This window comes from Pagrus pagrus (assembly GCF_965226575.1).
Source record: "Pagrus pagrus genome assembly, chromosome: 8".
Taxonomy (NCBI): Eukaryota; Metazoa; Chordata; class Actinopteri; order Spariformes; family Sparidae; genus Pagrus; species Pagrus pagrus.
Genome location: NC_140192.1, coordinates 4,009,580 through 4,023,400, shown reverse-complemented (window position 1 = coordinate 4,023,400; position 13,821 = coordinate 4,009,580). Strand labels below are relative to the sequence as shown.

Below are 13,821 nucleotides of genomic sequence, written 5' to 3'. Positions count from 1 at the left end.
GCAGAGTTATCATGTGGGGCCAGAGAGCGCCGGCTATATTCAGACCTCGGCACCATCTATCTCCACAGCAGCTATTAGATTTCTAATATTGTTGGTTTTAGGGAGGCTCGGCTTTCCTGCCACAATGAGACAGATTCAGCCCCGGTTGCCCCCTTTTTTCCCTTTCAGTGTGGTCTCACAAGGTCCTCTCGGTTTTCTGCAAACAATGCTGCTGGGCCGCGGCCCTTATTTAAAAGATTAATAGGATGCTGTCTTGGCAGAGCGGCAATCAGTGAGGTTTCTGTGACAGCAGAAAAAGTGTGAAAACAAGGCAAAGAGGAGAGACCATTGTCACGGTTACCAACTGGCTGCCGCAGCTCAATTGAGATAGCTGTGGCTTTCAAGCCCGGCTGTCAATCACGGCAGCGAGCATCAATGGGGCGAATTTGAATGATAAAACAATAAGTCATGAGCAGGCGATTTCACTGTCATCAGGACAGGGGCTGTTTGAGTGTAACTCGGTATGGGTGGAGAGATTTCACTGCAGCCATATGGAATTTGGTTTTGCCTCGAGTTGCTGGCTTCAGCCCTCAATCATGACAGAATGTGTAATCACCAAATGTCTTCCTCTCAATCCCTGTTACAATTGGCAGCACAGTGCTGTCACTAGAGATGGGGGAACAAAATGGAAAGCTGACTAAAAGACAAGCTTTAAGTGACACTTAATTTGAGATACCCAGGCATTCTCTCAGCTCCAGTAAACAGGATCCATCAAACTTCGCCCAGAGCCTGTTTGAGTCTGCAGCTGTCTGTGGGGAGAGGCGCAGTATGCCTGAGAGGCCCCTCGGTTACCAAGAGGACTGATGAAGAAATCAAGTCCTCTAAAAGTTCCCTTAGAACAACAAGTAGACACTCGAAATTTCATCTCGTCCACGTCTACAGCAGCACTCGCAGCATTTCCTCTTTTAAAGACGAGCCCACCGAAGGAAAAAAAGAGTATGACAGAAGCTAATGACAGCCTCAGAGAAGACGACAGAGAGGGTGAAAAAAAAAAAAAACACACAAACACACAAGTGAGCTGGTGAAGAAGAAGAAGAAGAAGAAGAAATAAGAGAAAAACACTGAACAGCTGCTTTCTCCCTTCCTCCCTTTGCTCATCCTAGGAGAGAGTCCCATGCGATCTCCCTGATCCTAGTTTGTGGCTGACAGAGGGGACCGCGGCTCTGTTCAGCTCCCCACTCACATGGCTCTGTGCCCCCCCGCCGCCCACCTCACCGTCACTCCGCTGCCAGGAGGAAAAGATGGTGGGGAGGGGGAGCGAGGGGAGCGAGGGGAGCGAGGGGAGGGAGGGAGGCTACATCAAGGAGAGACTCTCCCAGTGGGTTCTCGTCAGTTCCAGGCCATTGCACCTTGCTCGCTGGGATTTTGTTTACACACACACACATATCCATGCAGAGGCAGATGACTATTAATGGATGCGATAATGTGGTGTGTGTTCTTTCTTTTTTTTTTTAGGGGTGGTGGTGGTGGGGGGGGGCCTGTACAGCCACATGTTTTGTTTTCTGCTCCAGACAGATCGCTGTAACTTGGTAACAAAAAAATAAATATATACCAGTGTGACGCCTCGTGGAACCCATTTAAGTGGCACAGGAGCAGATAACGTTCAATCAAAACCCAGTGATACGGTTGATGCGGTCAGCGGTAATGTGCAGCCAAAAGGCCTGACACACTTCCCTGGTCTTCGGGGACGAGCGGAGAACGGCAGGCTGCCCCTGTGCGCTCAGTCTCTGCAGATGTTGCCTTGGAGAACGGCGGGCTGCGGTGACAGCTGGACAGCTGTTCCTATAGACGCAGCCACAGAAGCATGCCACGGAGATGGGGGGTGGGGGGTTCGTGCTGTATGTTTAGTTTATCTGTAAGTTCCCAGGACGTGCATAGCTGTCAGTTTTAGCAATGGTGCATGAGCCTGGATAAGGAAAAGACGGCACTGAGCAGGATATGGAGAGAAAGCACAGATGGGTAACTATCAGACACGGCTGACATTATTTGAAGAAGCTCCAATAACAAAAAAAAAAAAGATTTTTTTTGTAAATTGTAATTTGTCTTTCCATAAATGAACAGTCTAATGAAACACCAACTGGCACGAGTCAAAACGTTTCATTTGATCCGCGAGGTCTGTTTGAGCCACTTGTTTTTTATCGTCACAAACAAGTAAAAGTTTAATATGAACTTCAGAGGGAATTTTTAATTTTCTTTATAAAAAGTGGGGAAGGGAAAAAAAAAAATCTATTTTCAAAAAGCAGAGAGGATAATTGGCTGAGCATTAAAACGACTCTGGACTTCGTGCCAACATTAGTGTCTGCTGGTGATGAAAGGCGGTTTAAATTGGGGTCGTGTTCAGATATTATACCTTTATCCTGCCACTTAAAAACACAGTTACCTCAAATTATAGAGACCTGCCTGGAAAACAGTGCAAGGAAAAAACGACAGCGTACAGATTAACGTCCTGACTGAGGAGTATGACTTGAAAAAAAGAGTATTGAAATGTTGGAAAACACTCAGCAGTATTAAACGCTGTCACCTGCTGAATAAACACACTGCAAATCATGTGTTAAACAGCTTGGATTGACGCCAGTCACATCTGCCAAAACTCTCATTTTTCCTAAGCAGGCCGGGCTATTCATTATGCCACAAAAGGTCAGCAATTTGTTCAACTCAATAAAAATGTTAATAAAACTAAGAGCTCACAAGAAGAAGCACTCGTAGCCTCCGGTCGCCCATCAAAAAACGTGAATATGTGGATGTGTGTGCTCGTGCCGATGCATCTATTCGAATGCAAACGTTAGCCTCTGCGGCATTAAACGGAGGTCAAAGGTCGTACAGCAGCAGCTATCTAGCAGGAAATATAGCTTTGACCCGTAAAGTCGTAATCCCCGGTCAAACTCCACCAACTGCTCAAGCGCGGAGCGGATATAAACACATGCTGACAAACACGCAGCAACAATCCTGCAACCTGCAGTACTGCAATCAGGAGTTGATAAGCGCGCACACACACACACACACACACACACACAACCACACACACACGGACCAATATCTCCAATTGCTGCTCGCACCCTCAACCCACTCTGCTAAATAAATGAAAAGACCCATTAGGCAGATTTCAAAGGCCCGGCTCTGTGCTTATAATTATATACGAAATCTTTTAGAGGAAAAAAGTGATTACTCTGGATGCAAGTCTGGAAGTGGGTGGGGGGTGGGTTATTGCTAAGCAACCAGTCATTATCCTCCAGAGTGGAGCGAGGTGACCGGCCATCCGTCTAACTCCGGTGGCTTGCCTGGCTCCTGTGCAAACCCCCCCCACCCAACCACCCTCCACCCTCCTCCCTCCTCCCTCCTCCATCCTTATCCTCCGCCACTCTCTCTCTCTCTCTGCCGTCTCCCCGTCCGAATACAAACAGAGATAAAGAACGCTGCAATCGCTCTTGACACACAAATAGGTTAACACAATAAAGCCGGCTTTGCCTGGCTCACTCGAGGGAGGAAAGCAATTCCAGCAGCAGGCAGGAGGTAATAAAACAGGGCTAGGAGTGTGTGTGTGTGTGTGTGTGAGTGTGAGAGTGTGTGTGTGTGTCCATACATGTCCTCATGTCAATTCCTATGTTTTTGTATGTGTGTGTGGAGGCAGGCACACAGAGGCTCTTTGGCCTGAGGGCCTAATATCCCGCAGATTTTCAACCCTTCCTCGACACAAATAATAACAGTGGAGAAAATGACGGAAATTCCAGCCTACTCCTCCTTTTAGATTAAGGAAATGGTGGCTTTATATTAGCAATATAGCCGACCTGCATCAGCCCTACGCAAACGCATAAACGTCTCCCCGCGGGTCACACGCACGGCTCTCTTGTAAATGGTCCGCGGCTTGGTTAAAATTCAACGAGTAAATTGAATGAGTTTTATCTGCGCGAGGCTTCAGCTTACTCTTCCCCCGATGCGGGCTGCCAATGCCTGGCAATAAATGATAAAAATCTCCAGAGTTTTATTAAATCGTGTTGCATTCACGCTGAACTCGGGGAAAATGGCGAGGTGGGTTTCGGCAATTACAATGCGGACCAGACAGCATTGTTTTCTGCAGTCGGTGGAAATTTCATTACCTTACAGCAACTGCCTTAGAATTGGGTAATAGCCTCTTTTTGTCACAGACACAGACCGTCTGCGGGAGGTGGGACACCCCGTAAGTGTTATCCATTTGCAACAATATGCGTCTAGCCGGAAACCGGTCCGGATGCTGGTCAGCATAATGTGCACTGTTACTCACTGATACGGAGGAACTGAATGGAGACAATAACGGTCAATAGCTAATTCCTGGATTGACTGTAGCGTAATCAAATGCATTGAACCTTCATACATCCATACGGCTGACGTATCCTTCCTCAGGCTATTATAGACAGATGACGTAGGTCACATCTCTCACATGTCAATAAATAGAGACAGGAGAAGCACGTTTTCCCTGTTGAATGATTGAACTGTGAAGAAACCCCAATTAAAGCATCTGGGAAAAGAAAGTTTCTCACATTCTGATCATACAGAACAGCGATTTGTACGTGTCAATCAATTCTCCCCGCTTTTTACCGGCTGCTCCTTGGACCAGGTAATCAAACAGCAGAGATGTAAAGTGGTGGCCATTGTCAACAGGGAATAAATTACCAAAGCATGGAGAGAAAACACCTTATCAGTCTGATGTATTTCCTGCTTCTGCAGAAAGCTACAAACCCCGAGGGAGAGCAGTCAACCAAAATGCGGGGAGATGGAGATTAGGATGATGTGCGGTTCCTTGTTCCATTAAAGTTTGATCTTCCTCAATAGCCGAGGAGAATCAGATATCTCCCATTCAAGATTAAAGTACACCAGCATAGAGGGAGAGATTAATCAGAGGCCTGCATGAGATAAAAAAAAAACAAAAAAAAAAACACAGCCTTGCTTCTGGCATGGAAAACAGTGGCAATAAAGAGTTCAGCTGATAATGTGAAACATGGCGAGGCACAATAGCAAATCAAACAGCATGTACGGGCCTCCAAAACAAATCAAAGCGCCGGCTAGACTGCGATACAGTGGCTGGAGAAGTACAGCAGGGGCTGATCTGATAGTAACCAAGGCCTTCATTTTATTACTGGTTAAGGTTGAGGAGGGCACGCTGAGGATTTTTCCCATGTTGCTCACTGTCGCCAGGCTCTCGTTCCCTCTCCTCCTCCTCCTCTCCTTGAGATCAATGGCGCTGGAGTGATTTCACAGCAGCCTGCACTGTCACCCAGAACAAATCAATGTGACCATGAGGAAGGCAAGAGCGGCATTGTTTTTAAGGAGAGCAAATTCGCTGTTGGAGAGCTTGTCAGATTTGCTTTATTCTCTTTCTTCCCCCAAGAACTCTCTGGACGGAGCATGCCTCCCCTCACTTCTCTGGCTGGTTGATGGAGCAGACTATAAACTGCACCGTCCATCTATAGTAGTGTGTACTCATTAACCACATATAAACTGCACAGTTCCTGTTAAAAAAAAAACAGACCAGCCGCCCCTAACCTTTCCAAATTAAAAGGCTATACATTAACCCCGGGGCCCGGAGAGAGACGTGACTTCCATTCAGTCTGACAGGAGGTGAGAGGGGAGAGAGAGGGAGGAGGTCGGAGGATCATCGCTGTCCGTCATGCGCTAAGTGGCTGCAGATAACCCCCCGATGAAGAGCTCCTGATGTCGACCAACCACCAGCAGGTAAGATCACATGAGCGGGAGCGAGTGGTCAGGTAAAGCTTGTTACCACGGACGAGGGAAATCATCTGCGGAGCGACAGGCTCGCTAACACGTAGCACTCATCAGAAACACTGCAGGGGAGCATGTTTGTAACGACATGCCCGCGGCCCGCTCCAGATGACACACCGCACGTGAAGCTGTGGACTATTTAGTGGAGATTTTATATATTCGTTTGTGTGATATGAATTTTATATATTGCGCCGTAAACATGGAGTCTTATGGGGCATCGCACTATTAAGCAAGTATCCATGAAATTAGATGTAAATTGGCATGATCCAACTCACCGGGACAAGGTCGGCGACACCAGGGAGGCTGGTTTACAGATGGATCATGTGTAGCTGACTTGAGAATGAGTCCTTTGCCAACAGTCACCCTAAACTAGAGCCGAAGCAATATACCGGTTGGCTGATACGATCAGCTGACATCAGATATGTATCAGCATCGGCGTATATGATGTGAAAACTGATTTTTAGAGATTGCAAAGCAGAAAAAGATGCCTGGGCAGCCCATAATTAATAAATTCCCAGTGAAGCTTGCTGTCAGCCTACTGACGGCATCTTAGACAATAAAGTTTATTGTTAAACTGAAATATATGCTGCCTCCGTTACATATCTTCGTTTGATAACCACATTTGAAGGATCATTGCAAAACTGGCAGATATATCAGTATCTGCATTTTCAACTCTGCAACAGCAGCAAGAGTCTGTGTTTGACCTCGACACTGGACAGTGGAAACATCAAGAGACCGCGGAGACACTGAGAGCTGCTCATCTGGTTTTGTAAGTCTAATAAGACTGAGGGTCAATCATGCAAACATCTCATGTGCAGTTTGCCAAAAGCACAAACAGAACCGTCCCTGCTGATCCTGCCTGTAAATTTAATGTTAAATCCCATCAAACGCCATCAAACTACTATTTGTTCACACCGACTGGCCTGAAGGGGCGTGTTTGTTTCTCCACAATCATTTGTGGGAGGATGCGTTGTGTGTTTTATGTTGCCTTGTCTTTTCCGTCTCCACATCCTGATGTGCGAGACAGGTCTGCGTTGCTGCCAGGACAACAGGGTTTGTATAAAATCATGTAATATTGTTAAGTACAAGAAAGGGCATGTCTCTTCTGTTTGCCTGCACATGAAAAGGTGTTAAAACAAAAGAGCGCTGCAGACTTTACCTGAAACGAAACACTTTGATCGGGCGCCTAACGAGCTGCTGCTGACATGGCTCTGAGAGGAAACGTTCACGTTCCCTTCAAGTGTCCGATGATATTTCCAAGAGAGGAGGCTTCGTGCTTTTTCTAGGATCTCGGCTAATCTGGGAACTGTTGTCTTTTCCTTTTCTTTGACAGCAGAGGAAATGTGTCTCATGATTATTTGCATCTGCAGTATGTTTCTCTATAATTGGACTGAAATTTGTTTTAAAAATGTTATTTCAGAGAGAAACACATCCATTAGTAGTCCACGCAAGAATGGACATGCTTATCTTTAACACTTCAGGGGTGGGTACATCTTTAGTAGCACACACACATCCTCTCTCTCTCTCTATGTGTGACTGTCTCACACATGCACACACACACACACACACACACACACACACATCTGTATCTACTATTTTAGTCATCTTAAGTGCCAAAATGAGTTTCGCTGCCTCTGGGTAGGTGTTGAGACAATCAAACCATGCAGGGATTAAAAAAGATTAATACACAGTGCAGGAAATTAAACTTCAGCGACTTTAACGATATTCATGAGTGGAGCTCACTTCTTCACTTCAGGCAGGCACTTTAATAAGCAAAGAATACAGTAAGGAACCCAAACGCTATCAATCAACCGAGCTGATATGCAATTGGAGTTGCAAATTGATAAAAAAAAAAAAAGCCAAGCGTCTTTTAGTTAGAAGCCAAAACAAGTTCTCCACCTTCCAACTTTCCCCGGCACAGCAGATCAGATTAAACGTCGGCGATTTAGCTTTTTCAGTGTCGGTGTCACAACAAGTTTCCAACCTACAAAGCGTTCACATTTTTCAGGATTATCTGTGGTTTTTGGTCTTTGTTAGACAGCTGGTAGTGGAGAGAAACAGGAAACCTGGTGAAAGCCGGAGGAAGATGAAATGCGAGTCTTGCAGCAGGACACTTGAAGGTCCTATGTTGCAGGAAAAAACAAAAAAGATCTAACAGCAAGCCAGAAAAATAAAGAGGCAAAAACAAGAGCTACAAACTCTGAAAGGTAATTCAGTGACCCAGATATTAAAGCTTTTCTGCCATTTCCTTCTCCCCTGCCTTGTCCAACCATCATGTTGAGTTAAGGCAAGCATTATGCTGGGAAGACTATTTGTTTAGGTGAGGAGCAGCCGCAGAGCTAATATGAGCACAATTTGCTCAGCAGGTCACAGGCGCAGAGTGGAGGAAGTAAATGAGGCAGTTCTGCCCCCTCGGGTGCAGCCCCTGCCTCATACATCACTGGATGTTTTATTCAATACAGCCAGGAAGGCTCTATGGCAGGTGCCCTGACTGTGGGGGCGCCTGCCCTGCTGTAGGGGCCCATATTACATTCAGCGAGCTGCCTGTCTGCAGGGCTGCTGGAGAGAGAATGACTGGAGCCGGTGAGGAAGACAAATTTTGAGGATGCTTGTATAGTCTAATGATAAAACATACTGTGTGCAGCTTTTTCTTCCCTCTCCGCGCAGTCAGCATAATGTGCAGGCTCATTTATGTGCAGTGTGAGCGATGGAGTTAAATATTGCAAAGGCGACCTCTGCGACCCACGAGCTCAAAGTTCACAGGAGTGGCAGCAGCCTGAACTCCACCGGCCAGCGTTCACATCCAAATAAAAACTGGAGGAGCTCATCACCAGCCACCCTTTGTATATTTGTATTCCGGGCCCCGGCTGCTGAGGACAAATTTGCTGAAGAATTCACAGGACAATGACAAATTGCCTCCAGACCTCAATGCAGCACAGAGCATCATCCGTGTCGCCGAGCACAAAGTGAAAAGTTTTACAGTGTTACGCACATTTCCATGAATTTTATGAGTTCCTTGATAAAAGCCTGTCACAATATGCAGGCGCGCCATAAAAAGAGATTGTATGTCATTATCACTCCAGGGTGAAAAATCACTAATTGCAGCAGACACTGTAGTCGCCCTCCCCACACGCAGTGACGCACGGGGGCGTGCAGATGAAAAATTCGCACCTTTTGCTCTGAGCCGCAACTCCTCTAGTGCCACACTATTTCTGCCTGTGGTGCCTGCGGTGCAATACCCTCGACAATACACTTAATTGCTACCCATACTTGAAAAGACCAATATGACACATCAAAGCAGTTCCTGAAGCCATCCGGGAGCGGCTCTCTAACAAGTCGATTTTTACAACACTTCCTTTTTTTTAAATTTTATTATTATTGTGGGTCACGCAAAGGAAACAAAAGGGTTTTAAATCTGAGACATCGTTCTGCGAGAAGCATCCTGGGAGAAAGGAAACATTTACAAACATTCGTCATTTTCAGCTGTTCCTTCTATTTAACCCTCCGAGGAGGATTCAGCGAGGCTCTGACAGGGATGGTTACCAAGAACGACCCAAAACCATCCTGCATCAGGAAACAGAACATTTAGAAGAAAAGATATTTACCATAAATTGCTCCGTGGTGCAGACTAGAACTCCATGCAGATTGTAGCATTCACTGAGCAATCTGCTTCATACTTCTGTGCTCCAAATTAAAAAGGATTCATTCTGTTCTCCAAAATCCAGCCGCCGCTTTGTCGATGTCAAATGTTGATTAAGTTTATCCTCTTCTTCCGATGGTATGCAAATACACCGGTAACCCTGCGAATTAGATTCCACACTACAGCCCCTAGCATGCAAAGTTAATAAGCTTTGCCTTTTTTCTCGACTCGGCTGCCAATTTTTGTCGAGGGCAAAAGCGCAGGTCGGCAATTTTAGGAGCGTCCTCGGAAGGATTGCGCACCAAGCGCGCCTCGGGTTTTCAACGTTTAGCCTCCGGAACACAGTAAAAAGGTCCTGGTTGCTCTTCTGCTCGCTTGTATATAGCTCCAAATAACAGACCTGTGAGTCGAAGGACTGGATGGTTGAACTGCTACGCAGTATTCCCAAATCCACCGCTGTTACGCATGGGTTTAAAGTGGTCCGCCTGCTCACTACGGACGACCTTAGGTAAATTAAATCATGCAGATGTTTGTAATATTATCTAGGCAATATTGTGTGAAGATACCCTGAAAGAAATCAAGGCTGGGCCGAAGCAGCTGCCTGAAATATCCTAAACTGATGCGATGTAATATCCCGGTGCTCGGCTCTGCTCCGTCCGTCACTTTCTCCGCGGTGTCGGCAGCCTCTCTCTCGGATGTCTTGCCTCCCGATTCAGACTCAGATTTCCAGCTGAGGCTGTGAAGTAACCTCGACAGCGATGCTCCGTGCTGCTCTCTTTGGTGTATTAACCAAATCAGAAATGGTTACGTGCGAATAAAGAGCTCGCAGCTTCAGGCAGCTCCGGGATGCGGTCCTGCCCTTGTGCCGAGCTGCCGAGACTGACAATAACCCGGAACGCTGCAGACTGTCAGGCTGCACAGACCGCCCACCGACCAATCACTGCACTGAGGGAATAGAAACATTCCCACGGGTTGGCCAATCATCGGTAATTGAGGACTGTTACCATAGAGATGCTCGGCGTCCAAGCGTCTGAAACCACGTTGTTTATTCGCGGAATAAGAAAAGAGAAAAAAAAACAAAAAAAACGTGCGATATAAATTGCGGTGGCGGAATGCAGATTGAGATCTTTAATCACTCTTTGATTCTTATCAGCAGCCAGTTAAAGGTTGAAGGCGCCCCTCCGTTAATGGGAACACTGGGCTCAAACCTGCAGGCAATCTGCTCTGCAGACGTGCCCTTGAGCAAAAACAAAAAAAAACACACTGATTCACCTCAAGCTGAGGGGAATGGTGCTCGGCGGCTGCTCCACAGGGAGGCATAACGTGTTATTATGCAACCAGAACACAATTAACTGTGATTAGCATGCAGAATCAATCTACTGCTTATGAATTGTTGACTGTAAAATGCTATTTAACTTAATTGGTTTGAAACTCCTATAGGACAAATATACTGCACACAGATAGATTATAATAACAGAAGTTTCACCCAGAGACAAAAAGTTTATTGTCCTCTATGAACGCGGATTTATTAAAGGAACATTTACACCAGAAAATGAAAATTCACTTGTCGTTACCTGCTCAGTCCCGTCAGGTGAGGGCTCAGAGTCAACAAAACACTTTGGGAGCTTCACAGCGTCGCAGCGTTCTCTTAAACAACTAAAGTAGATGGGGACTTGTTTTAAAACATAAAAAAACAACAACTGTAAAACCATAAAACGGCTTCATAGAGCTCATCGGTGTAATCCAAGTCTACAGAAGCCCAGAGATCCCAAACTGATATGAAAAGACAATATTCACCCCATTTTTTAAGCTTAAATCTTCACCGTAGCTGCAAAGCTAAAGCGTTAGCGCACATGTCGCTGTCTGACGTGGGTGCATGAGCTCGACCGCGCTTTCTTTTCAAATTCATTTGGGACCTCAGGGCTTCTAGAGACTCATAGAGGGTCATTTCATGCTTTTTCCCAGTTATTCTTTTAACGTTTTAAAACAAGTCCCCACCTACGTCACTTCTTAAAGAGAACGCTGAAACACTGTTTTGCTGCGAAGCTCCAGAAATACGATAAACGTCACCTGACTTTTCCATCAGATTGGGGACGAAAACATAATAACTGAACTTTCCTTTTTTTGCTGAACTTATCCTTTAATTGATCTACACTGTCGGATGCATCACACGCACTTAAAATGTCCCTGAACATGGATCATTTCATGCATCAGCTCTTGTGAGAACACACCGGCTCGCTCACTTTAAATCCTTCTACCTTAAAAATGTTAAACTACCTAAATATATTCCAGCGAGACGATCTTTGTAAAGCCCGACACATATGTGACTGTCTACTTAACTTTGCAGGATACTTTCAATGACACCTCCAGCCCACATGAGTCACAGTAAACCTCGCAATACGTCATTACAACAGACGGGAAGTGGAGGGTTTACTGTGACACACACACACAATACTTTAGTATTCTTCTTCTTCTTCTTGCCAACTGTGTCCGGTGCACGCAGACCTCGGGACACACAAAGGCAGTACAAGCAATCACACATCATGGACTCTCATAATAAGCTGACGCTGGGAAGTGGGTGATGCAGCACTCAGCTTATGCCAGTGCTGATAAGAGCCTGAAAGTATTACCTCGGTCTGGCAGCCCGCTCCAAGAAATCCATCCTGAGCCAGGTCATCAATTCTGCCCTATCTGATTGCTCACCAATCCCTGGCAGCTCCATGTCGCTGTCCTGGCTTCTGCCTTTGAAATTCTCTCTATGACTTGCACTTTCATGCTAGTTCTTCCACAGGAAAAAAAAAAGAAAAATAGGTGCATAGTGTGTGTTCACATGGGGTCTTTTATGTGGTCTTACAGCTACATGATATCAAAACAGAACAGTGGATCGGTCGGTGCCTGCCGGGGGTGAAGTTTCCACAGCGCCTGACAATCCCTTAAATGTATTCACCGCAATCACATCTCCCCCTCACTGCTGCGGCGGACCTATAGTGCATACATTAAAGCCTGTGGAGTTCAATCATATCACCTACGCCCGTGTGGCTGCACAGTCAATCAAACAGATGAACAATTAATTGAAAAATATTCAACCAGAGCTGTGTTGTGCTCCAGTGAGGCAGGCAGGCAGGCAAATAAGCCATTTGATTAGCTGATAAGCAGATGACTCAACAAACATTCAAGGCATGTTTACTGTGGTTTGATTAGAGTGCGCCCAATACGCAGAAGATTGGACACAAATACGTTGTGAAAACACTCAGCTGTTCCAATCCCCAAGGCAGCATGAGGGCACATAAAAACAATGAATTATTTATGGGGGAGACTAGCGAAATATCACAGTGGATAATTTTCTGTGGGCTATATTAAATGCAGTTTTCAAAATGATATGTCTGAGTCTGTGCATTTCCCAGAAATCACTCCCAATGACAGGATCTAAAGCCCCGAGATTGGATATGAAATCACATTAAATATCTCCCTGCCAAAAGCAACCTATGAGCGCTTTACTGAAACACCAAAGCAGGGGTTATTCACATGCTAATTGGGGCTCCTTCATTCTTGGTAAACACGATCAAAGGGTATTTGCTTTGTCTCTGTTTTAGGTATTAGCTGCAGTTCAAAATGAAAGACCTCACTATCAAGGCGAGCCTTCAGCACGCCTCATCTGAAAGAGGGGTTCACAATACCAATAAATCCAGGTTCAGCTTCAGTAAAAACCACTGCAGCTTCTGTTCGAATGGGGCATCTCATAAATAAAGCTCTTGTACGCCCCGTCCAGAGCTAACATTAGTGTCTGTCTCCCGAGCTGAAAGCCTTACACTGCTACAATTTGTTCCTGAAAGTGAACTCAGTTTAATTGAGCAAAGTTCAAGTCTCCACAAACAGCAAAGTAACAGAAAAAAAAAATCGATGGCAGCAGAGGCATGGAAAAAAGAGATAGCATTGATTTATCTGCCATTGATTCGCGTGGATCGCTGCATTGTGCCCCGCGGGTTGAAATGCACGCTGTCTGCCAACTGATGGGGATGAATCTGAAAAGGTGTCAAGTGGTTAGAGGACACAGAGGTGGAGGATGAGATCGGGGGCAGCCGGAGGTGGCAGGGGAGGAAGAGCAGACTGGAGAGGGAAAGAGGGAGAGAGGGCACGAAAGTATCAAACAGATGAAGGCGGTAGACGGAAGGCTTGATAAGCAGGGATAATGTTGCGAGGATGACACCACCACTCTGCGGGGTTGAGTCTCCATAGTGTTGCGTTAAATGTCTTTGACAGGAGCGAGAAGAGATTCACATGAAAGCAGAGAGCTGAGCGAAAGAGCAGAAGGCCTGCAGCTAAAACCATCAAGACACCAGTTAGACACAAGACTTCTCCGTCCTGTTGACAGTATCAACATCTTAAAT

The 13,821-nt window shown here is 45.9% G+C and overlaps 1 protein-coding gene across 1 annotated transcript in view; it reads right to left on the bottom strand.

Annotated features, from left to right (window-relative positions):
- fam222aa (family with sequence similarity 222 member Aa) overlaps positions 1 to 10,297 on the bottom strand; it is a 48,713-nt gene extending 38,416 nt beyond the window's left edge. The window contains exon 1 of the mRNA XM_084360454.1: positions 9,399 to 10,297. The gene's annotated coding sequence lies outside the window, so the exon portion shown is untranslated. The remainder of the gene's footprint in view (positions 1 to 9,398) is intronic.
- Between the last annotated feature and the right edge of the window lie 3,524 nt (positions 10,298 to 13,821).